This window comes from Triticum aestivum, chromosome 1A (assembly GCF_018294505.1).
Source record: "Triticum aestivum cultivar Chinese Spring chromosome 1A, IWGSC CS RefSeq v2.1, whole genome shotgun sequence".
NCBI lineage: Eukaryota > Viridiplantae > Streptophyta > Magnoliopsida > Poales > Poaceae > Triticum > Triticum aestivum.
Window position 1 is genome coordinate 416,998,663 of NC_057794.1, and position 20,544 is coordinate 417,019,206.

Below are 20,544 nucleotides of genomic sequence, written 5' to 3' on the forward strand. Positions count from 1 at the left end.
GCGCCCATCTTCCCTACTCCCTTTCTCTCCTTCTTGCTTCTTCTTCCTCTCGCCATTGCTGCTCCAAACCACGCCGCGCCCGCAGCGATGAGCTCTTCCTCCGCCGCCGCGCCTCCTACTGTGCGCTCCGGAGTGTGGGACGGCTCCGAGGTCGATGATGACGACGTCAAGATCCTCCGTAAGACACGGCGGCTGCCCGGCAGGGGCTTAGTGCGGGTCCGCCTCGCGCCGGAGGGGGAAATATCGCCGGCGCCGGAGGAGGGCGAGCGGGTCATATTCTTCTCGCACCTTATGCGCGGCCTGGGGCTGCCGGCGAGCGGCTTCTTCCGCTCCTTCTTGGAGTTCCACGGGCTCTAGCCGCACCACCTTACTCCGAACACGGTGGTGCTGCTGGCTTCCTTCGCCACCCTATGCGAAGGCTTCCTCGGCATTCTCCCCACCATCGAGCTCTGGGGTGAGTTCTTCCAGTCCAAGCTTGGCACACACATGGGGAGACCAGGGGCCCAGTGCGCTGCGTTTATCGCGATGCGGAGACCAGGGGCCGACAATCCGTTTCCCACCATCGCGCTGATTAAGTCGGTGAAGATGTGGCAGCGGTCCTACTTTTATGTGAAGAACGTCGCCCCAGAAGGCGACTGGGTTAACCTGCTGGCTTACGAAGCTGGTGCGCCGGCTGGAAGGCTCCCCAGCTGGTCACACTGAGCTAGGACGTTGTCTCCTGTTGGCGCCGCCGTCGTCGCGTGACTCCGAGTGCTGACGCAGTCGGAGGGCTTGACCGGGGCCGACTTGCTGCCCGCCTTTGTGGTGGGCCGAGTCCTCCCACTCCAAGGCCGACCTCACTTGATCTGCCAGATGAGCGGTCATCGGGACCCGAGTCGGATGTGCTCCAAGGACATGCCTCACGCGGAGTTGGCAGACACGGTGAACTACATCGCAAACTGCGGTCTCAGGGTGGATTGGCGGTTCGGCAAGGAGCCGTATTCACGCGCCAACCCTCCGAGCATTGTAAGTCGTCTTCCTTCTTCTTCTATTTCTTTCGTTGCCGAGTCCGACTTCTCCAGTATGACCGTTTTTGTTTTTGAATCAGAACCCTCTCGTCCATCCTTCGGCCGGCACCACAGGGCCGGCTCATCAGTTTGTCCCCGATAGGGCGGAGAGCAACGTCGACGATCCTGACTTGGGGGCGGCGGACATGGAGGCCGACGCCGAGGGAGGAGGAGGAGAAGCAGGCGGCTCCAGGCCCACGACCACTTTCGCCGACTGGCCTGATGACGATGCCGAGGGAGAAGTCGCCCCGCGTCACCAGCCAAAGGTTGGCCAGCCAAGCACGAGTTCCTCCGCCGTCTTGGACGCTCAAGGCGGCGCGAATAAGCGCCGGGCCGGGCCGAGTACACTTGGTGGCCGGTCGAAGAAATTTAAGGGAGTGGCCGCCGCGACCAAGCGGGAAGAGGCGGCTGCAAAAGCCAACCGCTTCCGCAAGGAAGTGAAGAAGCCGCCGCTGGTCTCTGCTTAAGCGCCTCCGTCCCTCATTTTTATTTTCTCTTTGTTGATCTTGTCTGAGTCTTTCATATGCTTCCCTCACTTCAGGGCTCCCCTCGCTCTTGAGAGCGTTGCCGCCGCCTCCGTTATGGGGTTGGCGGAGATGTCTGCCACCACTCGGCGGATTGACCCCGCCGCCGACCTCCGGGAGGCGACGGAGCGGAACGCGCAGGAGAAGCACGAGGAGGAAGAGGCCACCCGCCTGAAGAAAGCGGAGCCCGAGAAGGTGGAGGCCTCCGCCCTGAAAAAGCTGGAGGAGGCCGAGGCCGCCGTCGCGGCAAGGCGGCAGGCTGAGGAAGTCATGCACTGGCGATCAGCGGTGTTCGTCACCCCTCTGAACTCTGCGCCGCCGCCCCCGGAGTTCATGGGGCAGTCAGAGGAAGCCGTCGGCGGGTTCCCGATCATGGAGAGGGGCGGCGGCGATGCCTCCATGCCGGACACGGTCGATCCGCCACCGCCTCCCCCGCCGCCGTCCAGGAGCGTGCAAGGCAAACAGCCGGCGGACCCGCCCTTGCCGCCGACTGAAGACGCGGACATGGAGAAGCTACTCCTTCAAGTCGGCTCGCCAACGTGCCGCCGTCTTGAGAAGGCGACTTCGGCGCCACACCCCTTGGAGACCGGCACCGCCAGCTCGATGATCCCAGACGCCGAAGCGACGAGCGTCGCACCCATTGGGTGGGTGCGAGGAGGCGGCACGAGCCCGCTAAACCAGGCGCTTCTGGATGTCCAGACAAAGCTGCGAGCTGAGGGCGACGCTATCCAAAACTGCACCAAGGCACACCTGGCGTCGCGGGCATCCATCCGGGTATGCTTTCTCCTTTGTCTTTGTTTTCTTGTTCCTCTCTGTGGGGGCGCGCCAGCGCACCCACTGGGTGTAGTCCCCGAGTTTCGGGCCGGCTGCTGAGCAGGCGGCTCGGAACTCCAATTGGCGAGTTCCAGGTACTAACTTTTGTCTGAAATACTTGTCACAGGAATATCAGAACCTCCGTGTCACCGCCTTCAACCGCAACGTTGAAGAGCTGGGCAAGCGGACCGCCGACTTGTCGAAGAGCCAGAGTGAGTCCTTTTTCTTCTTTGCGGGGGCGCGCTGGCGCATCCGCGGGCTGTAGTCCCCAAGATTCGGGCCGACTGCTGAGCAGTCGGGCCGGATCTCCCCGGCAACCTTCTTTGTTGATGACTTAACACCTTCTTTCTTCTTTCTCTTCAGAGGCCAACGCCACTCTTCAACAGCAGCTAAGCGAAGCCAACACCGCGTTGCGCGCCAAGGGGGAGGAGTGCAGCAAGCTCGCTGCAGAGCGCGATCTGCTGGCTTCACAATTGGCAGAGCAGAAGGAGCTGCTTAAGAAGACGCAGAAGGAGGCGAAAGAGGCGGAGGCCGCCCTCCTGGCCGAGTTCGCGAGCGAGCGCTCCTCCTGGACTGACAAGGAGGCAATGCTGGCCTCCGGCTTCCACGAGATCAAGGACCTCGTCAACGGTGAGATTCTTTGCTGTTCTTCTTCGAGCTGCCGACTATAGGTCGAGCCGACTCCTGGTTTTTTGACTTGTTCTTCATTCTTTCCGTCTTGGCAGACTTCTTCCCCGGCCACTCGCAGGCCGCCATTCAAGCTATCGAGGCTGATCGCAAGGAGCGGAGGGCAGATGGCGCGGAGATCGCCGCCGACGCCCCCCGGACCCTTGACGAGCATATTCTAAGCATTGGGGCTCGTCTGCGGCCGGCCCACGGGATGCTGCGCCGGCTTCAACGTGTCGGCACCCAAGCGATCGCTGCCCTATGGCCAGACATGCAGGCTCCGCGCACCCCCAGTCGGACTGCCGACTGGCTGGAGGTCGCGACTGGCCGTCTTGAGGCCTGGAAGGGTTCCTCGGCCCGCGCTGGAGCGCGCTGAGCCTTGGAATTTGTCAAGGCGTGGTATCAGGGGCTAGACCTAGACCGGCTGGCCACACTCTGGTCAGAGGCCCAGCCGGAGCTGGCAGCCGCGGAAGACGCCCTTATCAAGCGCGCGGCGGCGATCGCCGAGTACACTGACACCATCATCTTTGTCCCCGAGCGGGCTGAAGACGGCGGGGAGGTACCGCCGGAGTGGTTTGGGATGAACCCAGACTACGACAAGGACTCGGTGGAGGTGATCGGCTCCAGCGTCGAGGAGGAAGACGAGGCGGAGGACGGAAGCGAGACGGAGGCATCGGAAGACGAAGCGGACGGCCAGCCTCAGCTCGATCGCGCCTCTAGCAACGAGCCGTGCCTCCCCGAGCCGACTGCCACCGGAGGTGATCAAGCCGAGACCGCCCAGCCGGCCGCCCCAACATCCAACACCACCGTCTCCTCCGATCCTCTGAACCCGTCTGCCGCCTCCTAGGCGGCCACCTTATCTTTATTTTATCTACTTTAATAGTCTTTGAAGAACTTGTTAATTCACACAATTCCACCCGCAGGGTGTATTTTGAACTTCTGCTCGAAGATTCAGCCAACGGCCTTTGTTATGTAAATATTCATCCGACTTCTATCTTTTCTTGCTCATTGCTCTTTTGGCTTTTTCCTTTGCCGCCTTCCCTCAGTTGCCGTCTTTGTCAGTCGGACAGCCGCTCTGCGGACTGCTGCTGGATCAAATTCTTGGCCACTTTGGGAAGGCAGGTACTTAGCCGTTTTAGAGTTGTTTAGCAAGTCGGATAGAAGGCGGCAAGCCGACTGTTCAAGAGTCGGTTTGCGAAAAAAGGCTGGAAGCCGGCTTTAAGCTATGTTTATGCTTTGAGTCCTTAGCCATTTTTCATGTGGACGCCCATTCTTCCTTACTCCTGCCCACCAGACAGTCGCTCTGCGAGCTGCGGCTTCTGACAGGAGACGGCTTAGGCGCCACACACTAATTGTCCGGCTGCAGGAAGCATTTCATAGCGCAAGGCGGCAAGTCCCCGAGCCGACTAGTCGAACCCGGTGCCAAGCGGCATAACAAAGAGTAACATACTCGAAGGCATAATTCTTATCATATAGATAAAAGAGGGCAGTCCCCGAGCTCTTCTCGGGGGGGGGGCGAAGTCTTGGTACTTTTAACACAAAAGGTAGCGTGGTACATACTGCGTTTAACTGTAAAATTTTCGGAGGAGATTTGCATTCCATGGCCGCCCTGTTTCTTTGCCGGAGTCGTCCCTCTTGCGTGCTCGGGGCTTCTGAGCGTCGATCAGGTAGTAGGAGTCGTTGCCCAGCACTTTGCTGATGATGAAGGGGCCTTCCCAAGGCGCCGACAGCTTGTGCTGGCCGGCTGTTCGCTGGATCAGTCGGAGCACAAGGTCGCCCTCTTGGAAAGATCTCGGCCTGACCTTCCTGTTGTAGTATCTGCGCAGGCTCTGCTGGTAGATGCTGGACCGGCTGAGTGCCAACAGCCGGCCCTCTTCCAGTAGATCGACGCCGTCTTGACGTGCTTCTTCTGCTTCTTCCTCGGTGTACATGGTGACTCGCGGGGAGTCGAACTCTATGTCCGTTGGGATGACGGCTTCAGCACCGTAGACGAGGAAGAAAGGCGTGAAGCCGGTTGACTTGTTTGGAGTCGTGCGCAGACTCCAGAGGACGGCTGGCAACTCATCGAGCCAGCAGCCAGCCGAGCGCTCCAGAGGCTCGACCAGTCGGGGCTTGATGCCGGACAGGATGAGGCCGTTTGCTCGCTCCACCAGGCCGTTTGACTGTGGATGGGTGACGGACGCTAGGTCCAGTCGGATGCCCTGTGTCACGCAGAAACGGGCCAAGGCGCCTTTGGCAAAATTCGTGCCGTTGTCGGTGATGATGCTGTGTGGTACGCCGTACCGAATTGTGATGTCGGAGATGAAAGTCACGGCAGTCGGACCATTCAGCTTCTTGATTGGCTTCGCTTCTATCCACTTGGTGAACTTGTCCACCGCGACAAGTAAGTGAGTTAGGCCACCTCGTGCCGTCTTGAATGGTCCCACCATGTCTAGGCCCCAAACTGCGAAGGGCCAGGCAATGGGGATGGTCTTGAGTGCAGAAGCCGACTGATGCGGCTTGGAGCGGAACTTCTGGCACCCTTTGCATTTTTGGACCAATTCCTTGGCCTCTTCTATGGCCGTTGGCCAGAAGAAACCGTGTCGGAAGGCTTTGGCGATGAGTGCTCTTGAAGCCGCATGGTGGCTGCACTCGCCTTGATGGATGTCTTTGAGAATTGCTTGGCCTTGCTCTGGCTCTACGCAGCGCTGGTAGACACCAGTGACGCTGCGCCTGACCAGCTCTCTGTTGACTATGGTGTAGGCTGCCGCTCGGCGTTGTACTTGCCGAGCTAAGGTCTCATCAGTCGGCAGCTCTTTGCTCACCAGGAATTTGAGGATGGGCTGGGCCCATGAGGGTGCTGCTATTTCTTCGACTGCCAGAACTGCGACTTGGACGAGGGCGGCTGGGCTGGGAGGCGGCGGGCTGGAGTCAGCAACCGCTTGCTGGATTAATGAAGTCCCCGGGCCGACTGGTGCAGCCCTCGGGCCGAGTTCTGGAGTCTTCGGGCTGGCCTCCGCAGTCCCCGGGCCGGGCTCTGCAGTCCCTGGGCCGGCTTCGACTGTGGCGGCTTTGGAGCCATCTGCCAAAATCCTCGTACCGTCTGCTGGAGCTCTGGAGTCGGATCCGACTTCTTCGGGAGGAGCCGGCACAAAGATGGAGTCTGATTCTGGTGAAGGCTTGACAGACGGCTTGAGGAGGCGCTGAAGGGTGACGCCGGATGGTATTGCTTGGCGGGTGGAGCCGATTCGTGCCAGGGTGTCTGCTTGGTCGTTGTCGTTTCTTGGCACATGGAGGAACTCGCACCCCTCGAAATATCCACTGAGTTGCTGCACGAGGAAACGGTAGCTCGCCATGTTTGCATCTTTGGCGTCCCAGTCGCCAGACGACTGCTGGACCACCAAGTCAGAGTCGCCATAACACAGGATCCGGTGAATGCCAAGTTCTTTGGCAAGCCGGAGCCCGTGAATGAGCGCCTCGTATTCGGCGATGTTGTTGGAGGCGGCAAAGTGGATTTGCAGTGCGTATTTGAGCTTGTCGCCTTTAGGAGAAGTGAGGACAACGCCGGCTCCCAAGCCGGTGCGCATCTTGGAGCCGTCGAAATGCATCCGCCAATGGGTGGAGTTGGGCGCTGGTGGTAGGTACTGGGTCTCGGCCCAGTCGACGAGGAAGTCGGCCAGTGCTTGTGACTTGATGGCGGTGCGGGGCTGGTAGTAGATGGTGTAGGGAGCCAGCTCTATGGCCCATTTGGCCACTCGGCCAGAAGCATCTCGGCTTCCGATGATCTCGGCAAGTGGGGCCGTGCAGACCACAGTGATTGGATGCTCTTGAAAGTAAGGCTTCAACTTCTTGGCGGCAAAGTGCACGCCATAGCACATCTTCTGGTAGTGGGGGTAGTTCTGCTTGGAGGTCGACAGCACTTCGCTCAGGTAATATACCGGTCTCTGGACAGGTAGTGCCTTGCCTTCCTCCTTGCGTTCCACTATAATGACTGTGCTGACTACCCGGCTGGTGGCAGCGATGTATAGGAGCATCGGCTCCTTAGGAGTCGGAGCCGCCAGAACGGGTGGAGTAGTCAACATCTTCTTCAACTGGAGAAAGGCTTCGTCCGCCTTGTGGTTCCACTCGAAAAAAGTGGTCTTCTTCATGAGCTGATATAAGGGGAGAGCTTTCTCGCCCAGCCGACTGATGAATCGGCTGATGGACGCCAAGCAGCCAGTGAACTTTTGCACGTCCAGCAGTCGGCTGGGTACCTCCATCCTCTCAATGGCCTTGATCTTTACAGGGTTGCACTCTATGCCGCGTTCAGAGACCAGGAAGCCAAGGAGTTGGCCGGCTGGTACTCCGAAGACGCACTTCTCAGGGTAGAGCTTGATCTGGAATCGGCGCAGGTTCTCAAAGGTCTCCTTGAGGTCTTCCAGCAGTGTTCCATGCTTCTCCGTCTTCACCACCACATCGTCCACGTAAACGTGGGCGTTTCTGCCGAGTTGCTTGAGGAGGCATTTCTGCATGCAACGCTGAAAGGTGGCGCCGGCATTCCTCAAGCCGAACGTCATGGTCAGGTAACAGAAGGCTCCAAACAGTGTGATGAAGGTGGTCTTTAGTCTGTCAGGCGGATTCAGCTTGATCTGGTGATATCCTGAATATGCATCTAAGAAGCTCAACAGCTCGCATCCGGCTGTGGAGTCTATCACCTGATCAATTCTCGGCAAAGCAAACGGGTCCTTGGGGCAAGCCTTGTTGAGGCTTGTGTAGTCAATACACATTCGCCACTGCTTGTTCTTCTTCAGTACCAGGACCGGGTTGGCTAGCCACTCTGGAAAGAATACTTCCATAATGAAGCCGGCTGCTAGGAGTCGGGCTATCTCTTCTCCGACAACTCTTCTCTTTTCTTCTGATAGGCGGCGCAGGGGCTGCCTGACTGGCTTTGCATCAGATCGGACATGTAACTTGTGCTCGGCGAATTCCGTCGGTACACCTGGCATGTCTTTGGGGGACCATGCGAAGATGTCCCGATTCTCACGGAGGAAATCGACGAGCTCGCCTTCCTATTTGCTGTCGAGGTTTGCGCCTACGACAGCGTACCTCTCTGGGTGCTCCGGGTCCAAGGGTATCTTCTTCGTCTCTTTGGCCGGCTTGAACGAACCCTGAGTCTCTGACTCCTTGGGGTTAGGCGACATCTCTGGCTGCTTGCCGGCCATCGCCACAACCCGGTCAAGGAGCCGCTTCTCGGCCGCGATCACCAGGGACTCGGCCAACCGACTACTTTCAGCCGCACAGGCAGACGACTTCGGTAGTCGCCGGCTACGGTCAGAATCCCCTTGGAACTAGGCATCTTCATCTTGAGGTAGGCGTAGTGGGGGACCGCCATGAACTTGGCCAGGGCGGGTCGGCCAAGTAACGCATGGTATGGTCTCTCGAGATCCACCACCTCAAACCAAACTGACTCTCGGCGGAAGTGATCTTTGTCTCCAAAGAGGACGTCCATCAGGATCTTGCCGATTGGTGAACAGGAAAGGCCAGGAACAATGCCATGGAATACAGTCCGGCTATTCTGAAGCTGTCTTTGCTTGATGCCTAACTTCTCCATGGTGTCCTTGTACAGGATGTTGATGCTGCTACCTCCGTCTACCATAACTTCCGAGAAATGAGCAGCTCGTCTATCCGTGGCAAAGGTGGCATCCAAGACCAAGGCATAGGAGCCCGAACTCGGCATCACCTCTGGGTGATCAGCTCTGCTCCAGCTGATAGGCTTCTTGGACCAGTGCATGAATTCTGGTGTCTCTGATCCTACTGCATTCACCTCTTGCTACTGCTGCCGCCTGCTGCGTTGATCATCATCCATGCTGGTAAATACCACGTAGGCTCCGTGCTCTTCGGGGTACTCGTCTTGTACTCCGCCGACTGGCCTGACAGCCGGCTGCTGGGGTGGAGGCGGAGGCGGCTTCCCAGCAGGCGGGGGAGATAGGAGGCCGTCTCCTTTGGCGATCCTGGTGAGCCAGTGGCACTTCTGAGTGGTGTGGTTCGATGGCTTCACGCCGCTGTGGAAATTGCAAGGACCATCCAGAGTCTGCTCGTATGAGAAAGCCGACAACTAGTTGGGCTTGCCGCCTTTTTGTCGCTTGGGTGGAGGTTGCCCTTCTGGCTGCTGGTCTTCGACTGTCATCACCTGCCGGCTGCTGGAAGCCGGCTGTGGGGCCTTGCGCTTGTGGTTGCTCTGCTGTTGTTGCTGACTGGCGTCTTCAGCCGGAGTTTTAGGAGCCTGAGGGGCCATTTTGCCAGTCGCACTAACTTGAATCTCCGCCTTCATGGAGGAGTCGGTCGTGGCATACTTGTCTGCTATGATCAGCAGCTCGTCAAGGGTTTCTAGCTCGTCGCAGAGGAGCTTGTGCTTGAGGAGGGTGCCTTCTCTGCACCCGGCGGTGAAGTACTCGATAGCCTGCACCTCGTGCACGCCCTCGCAAGAGTTCTGAAGCTCGGCCCAACGCGTGAGGTAGTCGCGAGTCGACTCGTTGGGGCCTTGCACGCACAAGGAAAGCTGGCGAGGCTTGGGAGGACGCTTGTACGTGCTTGTGAAGTTGCAGACGAATGCATCAGTGAAGTCGACCCAGCTGTTGATGCTGCGGGGCTTCAGACTGTTCAGCCATGTCCGGGCCGTGCCCTGGAGCATGAGCGGAACATATTTTACGGCAACACGCTTGTTGCCGTTCGCTATGCAGACGGCCGTGGAGTAGTCAACCAGCCAGTCCTCCGACTTCACGGAGCCGGTGTACTTGGGCGTGTCTCTTGGAAGCGTGAACCCTTTGGGAAAGGGCTCCTCTTGAATGCGGGGCCCGAAACAAGGCGGACCCAACTCGTCTTCTTCTTCCAGCGCCAGGGATTGGTGAAGTCGGTCGATCTGGTGGCGGGCGTCGTTTTCTCTGATTCCCTCTCGGCGGCCAAGGTGGTTGCCGAGAGTCGGATGGTCAACAGGCGGCAGGGAGACTCGCCTTTCCTTGTGAGGAGGAGGAGGAGGCGGATAGTCGTCCCATCGTTCCACTTCTCTTGGGAGGCCGTCTTAGTCGCGCTCCATGGTAACGCAAGTCCGACTGCGGCCGATAGCCGGATCCTTGTCTTTTCTTCCGGGGGCGCTGCTAGTCAGCGTCCGAGACGTCGCGCCTTGGTCTCGGCATGGAGGCGGGTCGTCGTTTTGTCGCTGCGGTGCCTCTATGTGGCAGCCGGCCTCGTTCTGCGCGGTAGCCACGTTGAGGAGCCGCTGGACTCGCTCCGTCATCAGGCGGCGCTCTTCACCCTCGAAGTTGTCCAGCTCGTCCGCCGCCGCCTGGGCGGCTCGAATGTTCTCCGCGGGCGTGGAGTATACAGGGCAATTTGCCCCAAACAGGTTGGCGATGGCCACGCCGCGCTGCTGGACCGCGCCTAGGCGGCTGGGCCCAGTTGGGGCTGGCGAGCCACCCACAGCGTGATCCATCTCATGCTGGTAGGCTTCTAACAAGCGTCTCATGCTAGCCAGCTTCTTCGCGCCTTCGACGAGCTGAAGGCGGCGCGCCTCCAGCGTCTCTGCGTCAGCGTCTTCCGGAATGGGCGCGGTCAGGTCTTGCAGTGCCGCGCCAAGTGGGTCATGCGCTCCTCCGCCGAGATGCTCGTCATGAACGATGATGAGCACCTCTGTGACGGTGCTTCCGTCGCTCTCCGCGCGAGGGAGCGGCTCGTCGTAGACCACCACGTTGGTTGGGAACGCATCGAGCGACGCGATGTCGGAGTCGACCAGCATCGGGTCGGTGGAGCCTACAGACTCCAAGTCCACGGCAGGCTCGCCGGTGATGTGGAGTTTGTCAAGGAGGCTCTCGGGGCTTCCCGTGCCGGCGTCGGATGCAGGCTCGTCGGAGAGGCGAACCTCGCCGACAAGATCGGCGAGGCAGCTGGCTGCGCAGGCGATCTCAGCACCGTGCAGCGCGTCGGTGCAAACTCCGTCTGGCGTGTCAGGCTGGCTGCGCTCGCCAAGGAGGAAAAGGGTTCCCGTCCAGAGCAGGTCTCCGGACGACGGTGCACCAGGCCCCACGGTGGGCGCCAAATGTCGAGGGTTGGGTGCGACATATGCCAAAGGATGGCTTATCATGGTGGGAGCGAGTAGAACGTCGCCGGTGCCTGGAAACGGGATAAGGCGAAGGCATGCATGCCGGCGAATCTTCCCAGCTTCAGGGCTCTCCGTGGAGATAACACCCCTACTGCTCCTCTGCGGGGTCTCCGCATGATCACTATGGCAAAAGTGTGTACACGGTTGCTCCTTGAGCTCTTTCCTGGAGGTAGGAGAAGGCAAGGCTAGCTTTCTCCTACCTATATGATCTGGTCTAGTGCTAATGGATCCGAACCCTTTGCATGGGTGCCCTGGGGGGTTTATATAGGCGTACCCCCCAGGGGTACAATGGTAATCCGGCTGGATGCGGGCCCAGCCGTCTGTCTCTCTGGCCGCCGTCTTATTCGCTGACTCCTGGGGCCCTCCGACTGGTGGGCCCCGCTGACTGGCTCGGTACGGAGCCGACAGGCCGCGTCCATCGCGGGCAGGTCTTGCAGGCTGCAGATTACTGTAGCCGTGCTTCTAATGACGCGGGCTCGGTCATAGGGTCGTGGCAGCAGCTCCGCCGTCTGGCAGGCAATCACTGTTGCCACTCCCTATCGCGTCTGGTTAGTGGCGCGTGGGGCCCGTGGGAGGGGCTGGCCGACTCCTGGGGGCCGACTCCCAACTGGGCCGACTGGTGGCACTCTCGCCGTCTTATGTATGCCCGTCGACTGGTGGGACCTGTCATCCCTGGGTCGTACCAGCAGGCCGTCGTGGGCACAGGACTCCGCCCACTGGGGCTGACGTCAGGGCCGGCATGGCAACAGTGCTGCGCCGGGCGGAGATCTCCGCGGGTACGGCGTACTGTGGCCACGCCTGCCCTTGGAAAAGGATGGGAGTGGACCTTACTGTGGCCACTCCCCGTCCCGTCCCTCTTTATGAGGGCATGGGGGTTGTTGGCATCACGGGCCGACTCCCCGTGGCCGGCTTCTCTGGAAGTCGCGAGTTAGGAGTCGGCTCATCCTGAAGTCGTCCCCGGGACTCGGCCGCGAGGGGGCAGTCGGCTGCCTCGCCGCCGACTCTCAGAAGGCGGCTCTTCGTCCTGGGTTCTTGAGGGGCGCAGCCTGCCCCGATGTCTTGAAAGGTTCTGCGCCTGGGTTAGCCTACCCGTGGCCCATTACTCCGACAGTGTGGGAAATGGTTCCAAAGTCAATGTGATCGTGGTCGGCGCGCTACCTCTACATCTACCTTCGAGATTAGTATTCGACCTAAATAATTGTTATTTGGTGCCAGCGTTGAGCATGAACATTATATCTGGATCTTGTTTAATGCGAGATGGTTATTCATTTAAATTAGAGAATAATGGTTGTTCTATTTATATGAGAAATATCTTTTATGGTCATGCACCCTTAAAGAGTGGTCTATTCTTTTTGAATCTCGATAGTGAAGATACACATATTCATAGTATTGAAGCTAAAAGATGCAGAGTTGATAATGATAGTGCAACTTATTTGTGGCACTGCCATTTGGGTCATATTGGTGTAAAGCGCATGAAGAAACTCCATTCTGATGGACTTTTGGAATCACTTGATTATGAATCACTTGGTACTTGCGAACCATGCCTCATGGGCAAGATGACTAAAACACCATTCTCCGAAAGAATATAGCGAGCAACAGATTTGTTGGAAATCATACATATTGATGTGTGCGGTCCGATGAATGTTGAGGCTCGTGGCCGATATCGTTATTTTCTCACCTTCACAGATGATTTGAGCAGATATGGGTATATCTACTTGATGAAATGTAAGTCTGAAACATTTGAAAAGTTCAAAGCATTTCAGAGTGAAGTGGAAAATCATCATAACAAGAAAATAAAGTTTCTACGATCTGATCGTGGAGGAGAATATTTGAGTTACGAGTTTAGTCTTCATTTGAAACAATGCGGAATAGTTTCGCAACTCACGCCACCCAGAACACCACAACGTAATGGTGTGTCCGAACGTCGTAATCGTACTTTACTAGATATGGTGCGATCTATGATGTCTCTTACTAATTTACCGCTATCATTTTGGGGTTATGCTTTAGATACGGTTGCATTCACGTTAAATAGGGCACCATCTAAATCCATTGAGACGACTCCTTATGAACTGTGGTTTGGCAAGAAACCAAAGTTGTTGTTTCTTAAAGTTTGGGGCTGCGACACTTATGTGAAAAAGCTTCAACCCGATAAGCTTGAACCCAAATCGGAGAAATGTGTCTTCATAGGATACCCAAAAGAAACAGTTGGGTGCACCTTCTATCATAGATCCGAAGGCAAGACTTGTGTTGCTAAGAATGGATCCTTTCTAGAGAAGGACTTTCTCTCGAAAGAAGTGAGTGAGAGGAAAGTAGAACTTGATGAGGTAACTGTACCTGCTCCCTTATTGGAAAGTAGTTCATCACAGAAACTGGTTCCTGTGACACCTACACCAATTAGTGAGGAAGCTAATTATGATGATCATGAAACTTCAGATCAAGTTACTACCGAACCTCATAGGTCAACCAGAGTAAGATCTGCACCAGAGTGGTACGGTAATCCTGTTCTGGAGGTCATGTTACTAGACCGTGACGAACCTACGAACTATGAGGAAGCGATGATGAGCCCAGATTCCGCAAAATGGCTGGAGGCCATGAAATCTGAGATGGGATCCATGTATGAGAACAAAGTGTGGACTTTGGTTGACTTGCACGATGATCGTCAAGCCATCGAGAATAAACGGATCTTCAAGAAGAAGACAGACGCTGATGGTAATGTTACTATCTACAAAGCTCGTCTTGTTGCGAAAGGTTTTCGACAAGTTCAAGGAGTTGACTACGATAAGACCTTCTCACCCGTAGAGATGCTTAAGTCCGTCTGAATCATGTTAGCTATGCCGCATTTTATGATTATGAAATTTGGCAAATAGATGTAAAGATTGCATTCCTGAATGGATTTCTGGAAGAAGAGTTGTATATGATGCAACCTGAAGGTTTTATTGATCCAAAGGGTGCTAACAAAGTGTGCAAGCTCCAGTGATCCATTTATGGACTGGTGCAAGCCTCTCAGAGTTGGAATAAACGTTTTGATAGTGTGATCAAAGCATATGGTTTTATACAGACTTTTGGAGAAGCCTGTATTTACAAGAAAGTGAGTGGGAGCTCTGTAGCATTTCTAATATTATATGTGGATGACATATTGTTGATTGGAAATGATATAGAATTTCTGGATAGCACAAAAGGATATTTGAATAAGAGTTTTTCAATGAAAGACCTCGGTGAAGCTGCTTACATATTGGGCATCAAGATCTATAGAGATAGATCAAGACACTTAATTGGACTTTCACAAAGCACATACCTAGACAAAATTTTGAAGAAGTTCAAAATGGATCAGGCAAAGAAAGGGTTCTTGCCTGTGTTACAAGGTGTGAAGTTAAGTAAGACTCAATGCCCGACCACTATAGAAGATAGAGAGAAAATGAAAGATGTTCCCTATGCTTCAGCCATAGGCTCTATCATGTATGCAATGATGTGTACCAGACCTGATGTGTGCCTTGCTATTAGTTTAGCAGGGAGGTACCAAAGTAATTCAGGAGTGGATCACTGGACATCGGTCAAGAACATCCTGAAATACCTGAAAATGGTTGCATTGATGCAAGTTTTGACACTGATCCGGACGATTCTAAATCGCAAACCGAATACGTGTTTATATTGAATGGTGGAGCTGTCAGTTGGAGCAGTTCTAAACAAAGCGTCGTGGCGGGATCTATGTGTGAAGCGGAGTACATTGCTACTTTGGAAGCAGCGAATGAAGGAGTTCATATCTGATCTAGGTGTCATACCTAGTGCATCGGGTCCAATGAAAATCTTTTTGTGACAATACTGGTGCAATTGCCTTGGCAAAGGAATCCAGATTCCACAAGAGAACCAAGCACATCAAGAGATCCTTCAATTCCATCCACGATAAAGTTGAGGTGGGAGACATAGAGATTTGCAAGATACATACAGATCTGAATGTTGCAGACCCGTTGACTAAGCCTCTCTCACGAGCAAACCATGATGAGCACCAAGATTCCATGGGTGTTAGAATCATTACTGTGTAGTCTAGATTATTGACTCTAGTGCAAGTGGGAGACTGAAGGAAATATGCCCTAGAGGCAATAATAAAGTTATTATTTATTTCCTCATATCATGATAAATGTTTATTATTCATGCTAGAATTGTATTGACCGGAAACTTAGTACATGTGTGAATACATAGACAAACAGATTGTCACTAGTATGCCTCGACTTGACTAGCTCATTAATCAAAGATGGATAAGTTTCCTAACCATAGACATGAGTTGTCAGTTGATTAATGGGATCACATCATTAGGAGAATGATGTGATTGACCTGACCCATTCCATTAGCTTAGCACTCGATCGTTTAGTTTACTGCTATTGCTTTCTTCATGACTCATACATGTTCCTATGACTATGAGGTTATGCAACTCCCGATTACTGGAGGAACACTTTGTGTGCTACCAAACGTCACAACTTAACTGGGTGATTATAAAGGTGCTCTACAGGTGTCTCTGATGGTACTTGTTGAGTTGGCATAGATCAAGATTAGGATTTGTCACTCCGATTGTTGGAGAGGTATTTCTGGGCCCACCCAGTAATGCACATCACTATAAGCCTTGCAAGCATTGTAACTAATGAGTTAGTTGCGAGATGATGTATTATGGAACGTGTAAAGAGACTTGCCGGTAACGAGATTGAACTAGGTATTGAGATACCGACGATCGAATCTCGGGCAAGTAACATACCGATGACAAAGGGAACAACGTATGTTGTCATGTGGTTTGACCGATAAAGATCTTCGTAGAATATGTGGGAGCCAATAGGAGCATCCAGGTTCCGCTATTGGTTATTGACCGGAGACATGTCTCGGTCATGTCTACATAGTTCTCGAACCCGTAGGGTCCGCACGCTTAAAGTTTGGTGACGATCAGTATTATGAGTTTTTGTGTTTTGATGTACCGAAGGTAGTTCAGAGTCCCGGATATGATCACGGACATGATGAGGAGTCTCAAAATGGTTGAGACATATAGATCGATATATTGGACGACTATATTCAGACACGGAAGTGTTCCGGGGGGTTTCGGAGAAAGCCGGAGTGCCGGAGGGTTACCGGAACCCCCCCCCCCCCCCCCCGGGAGAAATAGTGGGCCTTTTGGGCCTTAGTGGAGAGAGAGGGCTGGCCTAGGGCAGGCCGCGCGCCCCTCCCCCTCTGGTATGATTTGGACTAGGAGTGGGGGGCGGTGCCCCCCTTTCCTTCTCCCTCTCCCCCTTCCTTTCCCCCTCCTAGTAGGAGTAGGAAAGAGTGGAGTCCTACTCCTACTAGGAGGACTCCTTCTCCTAGCGCGCCTACAGGGGCCGGCCGGCCTCCCCCTTGATACTTTATATACGGGGGCAAGGGCACCTCTAGACACACAAGTTGACCTGTTGATCTCTCCCAGCCGTGTGCGGTGTCCCCCTCCACCATAATCCACCTTGATCATATCGTAGTGGTGCTTAGGAGAAGCCCTGTGTTGGTAGCATCATCATCACCGTCATCATGCTATCGTGCTGACGAAACTATCCCGTGAAGCTCTGCTGGATCAGAGTTCATGGGACGTCATCAAGCTGAACGTGTGCTGAACTCGGTGGTGCCGTGCGTTCGGTACTTAGATCGGTCGGATCGTGAAGACGTACGACTACATCAACCGCGTTGTGCTAACGCTTCCGCTTTCGGTCAACAAGGGTACGTGGACACACTCTCCCCTCTCGTTGCTATGCATCACCACGATCCTGTGTGTGCGTAGGAATTTTCTTGAAATTACTATGTTGCCCAACAAAGCCACCTTCATAATTCTTTCATACATGTCACTCTTGATTCATTCACTACAAAAAAATACACTTCCATGATGATACGTGTTTGTCATAGTAGGTCATGTTTTCTGTCATGCATGTACATCCATGACAATTTTATAACAGAATCAAGATAGTCATACATGTGCTGTCGTAGAAGTGTTCCATGCCATTACCAACTTCCATGACGATAAATCGCGCGTCACAGAAGTGCTTTCGTCAAGGGTGACTGACACGTGGCATCCATCGTAACGGAACATCGTTAAGCTATCGGGGCCGGTTTTGGATCCGATAACCCGTTAACAGTCCCGACCAATGGGGATTTTCCACGTGATCATCATTGGCTGGAGGAAACACATGTCGGCTCACCGTTTGGACAGATGTCATCCACTCATTGGACCCAAAGCGCCTATGATACGTCAACACGTGGCACGGCCGAACAGAGGCCCGTTCCTGTGAAAAGGCCGGTCCGTTTGACTTGCTCAAAAGGTGGTGGGCCGGCCCATGGCAAGCCTGTCAACGGCCTGTTCGCATATACCCCATTTACAACCCGCCAACCCGGGGCCCGTTTACGGCCTATCCGAATTAGGCCTAGTAGCATCATCTGGGTCATCTAATATAATTCTAGCCCATTTTAACTTCCGACCCATGTATGTCCCATGACGTCTTTCGGCCCATATGAGGCCCTTAGTAACCCTCGGCCCATTAACGGCACGTGGTAAAACTGGCCCATAATGAATAGTGTATCACCTTATACCCATTAACGGCCCAATATTCTGTTGGGCTGTTTCCAGCCCATGTTATCTTTCGGCCTTCTCAGGGCCCATTTATTCTTGGGCTCATTTCCAGTATTCATTTACTTATGGCCCGTTACTGTCATTTTTTGCTTGTGGGCCAAATTCATCCCGTGGTTGCAGTCGACATCATAGATCGCACCATATCTAATAAAGTATGGTTACGACATTCGGACACACCATTACACCGTGGTGTTCCAGGTGGCGTGAGTAGTGAAACTATTTCACATTGTTTTAACTGAAGGCCAAACTCGTAACTCATATATTTTACTTCTGCGATCATATTGTAAAAACTTTTATTTTTGTTATGATGATTCTCCACTTCACTCTGAAATTCTTTGAACTTTTCAAATGTTTCAGACTTGTGTTTCATCAAGTAGATATACTCATATCTGCTCAAATCATCTGTGAACATCAGGAAATAATGATACTTGCCGCGAGCCTCAATATTCATCGCACCACATACATCAGTATTTATGATTTCCAACAAATCTGTTGCTCGCTCCATTGTTTCGGAGAACGGAGTCTTAGTCATCTTGCCCACGAGGCATGGTTCGCAAGAATCAACTGATTCATAATCAAGTGATTCCAACAGCCCATCAGCATGGATTTTCTTCATGCGCGTTACACCAATATGACCTAAATGGCGGTTCCACAAATAAGTTGCACTATCATTATTAACTTTGCATCTTTTGGCTTCAATATTATGAAAATGTGTATCACCACGATCGAGATCCAACAAACCATTTTCATTGGGTGTATGACCATAGAAGGTTTTATTCATGTAAATAGAACAACAATAATTCTCTAGCTTACATGAATAACCGTATTGCAATAAACATGATCCAATCATATTTATGCTCAAGGCAAACACTAAATAACGTTTATTTTAGGTTTAACACTAATCCCGAAACTATAGGGATTGTGTGATGATGATCATATCAATCTTGGAACCATTTCCAATACACATCGTCACTTCACCCTTAACTAGTCTCTGTTCATTCTGCAACTCCCGTTTTGAGTTACTATTCTTAGCAACTGAACTAGTATCAAATACTGAGGGGTTGCTATAAACATTAGTAAAGTACACATCAATAACATGTATATCAAATATACCTATATTCACTTTGCCATCCTTCTTATCCGCCAATTACTTGGGGTAGTTGCGCTTCCAATGACCAGTCCCTTTGAAGTAGAAGCACTCAGTTTCAGGCTTAGGTCCAGACTTGGGTTTTTTCACTTGAGCAGCAACTTGTTTGCCGTTCTTCTTTAAGTTCCCCTTTCTTCCATTTGTCCCTTTACTCGAAACTAGTGGTTTTGTTTACCATCAACACTTGATGCTTTTCTTGATTTCTACCTTTCTTGATTTTAGCATCACGAAGAGCTTGGGAATCGTTTCCATTATCCCTTGCATTTTATAGTTCATCACGAAGTTCTACTAACTTGGTGATGGTGACGAGAGAATTCTATCAATCACTATTTTATCTGGAGATTAACTCCCACTTGATTCAAGCGATTGTAGTACCCAGACAATCTAAGCACATGCTCACTTCTTAAGCTATTCTCCTCCATCTTTTAGCTATAGAACTTGTTGGAGACTTCATATCTCTCAACTCGGGTATTTACTTGAAATATTAACTTCAACTCCTGGAACATCTCATATGGTCCATGACGTTTAAAACGCCTTTAAAGTCTAGATTCTAAGCCGTTTAAGAATGGTGCACTAAACTATCAAGTAGTCATCATATTGAGCTAGCCAAACATTCATAGCATTTGCATCTTCTCCTGCAATAGGTTTGTCACCTAGCGGTGCATCAAGGACATAATTCTTCTATGCAGCAATGAGGATAAACCTCACATCACGGATCCAATTCGCATCCGTGTTACTAACATCTTTCAACTTAGTTTTCTCTAGGAACATATCAAAAATAAAACAGGGGAGCTAAATGCGAGCTTTTTTTCTACAACATAGATATGCCAATACTACCAGGACTAAGTTCATGATAAATTTAAGTTCAATTAATCATATTACTTAAGAACTCCCACATAGATAGACATCCCTCTAATTCTCTAAGTGGTCACGTGATCCATATCAACTAAACCATGTCGAATCACCACGTGAGATGGAGTAGTTTCAATGGTGAACATCACTATGTTGATCATATCTATTATATGATTCACGCCCGACCTTTTGGTCTCCGTGTTCCGAGGCCATATCTGTTATATGCTAGGCTCGTCAAGGTTAACCTGACTATTCCGTGTGTGCAACTGTTTTGCACCCGTTGTATTTGAACATAGAGCCTATCACACCCGATCATCACGTGGTGTCTCAGCACGAAGAACTTTCGCAACAGTGCATACTCAGGGAGAACACTTATACTTTGATAATTTAGTGAGGGATCATATTATAATGTTACCATTAATCAAAGCAAGATAAGATACATAAAAGATAAAATCACATGCAATCACTATAAGTGATATGATATGGCCATCATCATCTTGTGCTTGTGATCTCCCTCTCCGAAGCACCGTCAAGATCACCATCGTCACCGGCACGACACCTTGATCTCCATCATAGCATCGTTGTAGTTTTGCCAATCTTATGCTTCTACGACTATCGCTACCGCTTAGTGATAAAGTAAAGCATTAGAGGGCGATTGCATTGCATACAATAAAGCGATAACCATATGGCTCCTGCCAGTTGCCGATAACTCAGTTACAAAACACGATCATCTCATACAATAAAATTTAGCATCATGT